The 1,328-nt window shown below is 54.1% G+C and overlaps 1 non-coding gene across 1 annotated transcript; it reads right to left on the reverse strand.

Moving 5' to 3' along the window:
• Positions 1–682: 682 nt before the first annotated feature.
• On the reverse strand, positions 683–764 carry TRNAS-AGA (transfer RNA serine (anticodon AGA)). Its single transcript has one exon. It is a non-coding gene; the product is annotated as a tRNA-Ser (tRNA).
• Positions 765–1,328: the final 564 nt, after the last annotated feature.

Raw genomic sequence — 1,328 nt, forward strand, 5'->3', positions numbered from 1 at the left:
TCCTTTTTGCACAAAAGCCTCTTCTGCAAAAACGGAGCCTCATTAATTATGGAAATGAAGCACAGCGATATTGCACGCTTTGTCTTATCTGCATATTTTTTGCATAAGCGGGGGCAGTGTAGACACAGCCTTGCTGAGCAACTACTCCAGGCCTCTGCTCTGTAAGCTGAGTATGGAAGAGCCTTTTGGGGCTGCTGCTTTGTCCCGGTTTCTCTGTCCACAAGGGCAGAAACAGAATCCTGGAATCACCTTCTGCCCAAACTTGCCCTCTTGGGAACAGCTGGTTGCAGAAGGTGAGGACGGAGGGTCGGTGCCCGTCTGCCAGTAGCTCCTGGGGTCAGAGGCAGGGCGAGGACGCTGCAGCAGAGCATCCTGTGTTGGTATCACGCGTGGCATCACAATGCCCCGATGCACACGGCCAGACACCCCCTCCCAGAGCAGCAGCAGGCTGGGAGGTCAGTGCACTAGGATGGAACAGGCTGTCAAGCCACGTTGGCTCCTGCCACCTGCTGCTACATGGCACCAAATTTTGGAAAACCCTGTTCTCTGGACACTGCCCTTCTACCTCGTAGTCTCTGAAAGGAGCAGAGGGGATGGGCCCCGGATGGGGAGGGTGAGGAGAGTATCAGAGGGGTTGTGTAGCTTGTTGCCCAAGGAAGGAGTGTGGCTAAAACACAGGCCTTGCTGTGAGAAGGATTTGAACCTGCGCAGGGAAACCCTAGTGGATTTCTAATCCAACAACTTCACCACTCAGCCATCACAGCTGTGAGCTCAGCAATGCCGCAGAGCCAGGGAAACTGGTAACTAATCCCAGTGCCCAGGCCTGATGTCACCTGCCCCACAGAATTCACACAGCAAACCTGGCTCCCAGCTCACAGGGGGAGCTGGGGGGTTCGTTGCTGGGCCGTGGGGTGAAGCATCAAACCAGCCCCCTCCTGTGGGTCCTGTGAGTGTTGCAGAGTCTGGGCCCCTGGCATCTAGGCACCAGCAAACAAAAGGTCTGGGGGCCACATAGTCGGTCCCTTCGGGGGGGGCCCTGTTAGTCTGTAGCTCTGACAGGTGAAAAACCAATGAATGGTCCTAGAATGAGAGAATCCTGCCTTGTGTCCGTGTTTGCTGTCCCAGAGAGCGGCCACACATCTCAGGTGGGACGGACCCTCACTGACCCCAGATTGTGATGGACCCTAACAAGGAATTTGTCCTGAAAGCAGCAGAGCTGGGGCAGGACACAGGTTCTGTCTACACAGAAAAGTTATTTTGGAATAATGGCCATTTAGAATAACAATGCCAAAGTCTGTGCAGCAATTCCGTTAATGTGAAATAATCTA

The sequence above is a fragment of the Pelodiscus sinensis genome, chromosome 31, assembly GCF_049634645.1.
Source record: "Pelodiscus sinensis isolate JC-2024 chromosome 31, ASM4963464v1, whole genome shotgun sequence".
Taxonomy (NCBI): domain Eukaryota; kingdom Metazoa; phylum Chordata; order Testudines; family Trionychidae; genus Pelodiscus; species Pelodiscus sinensis.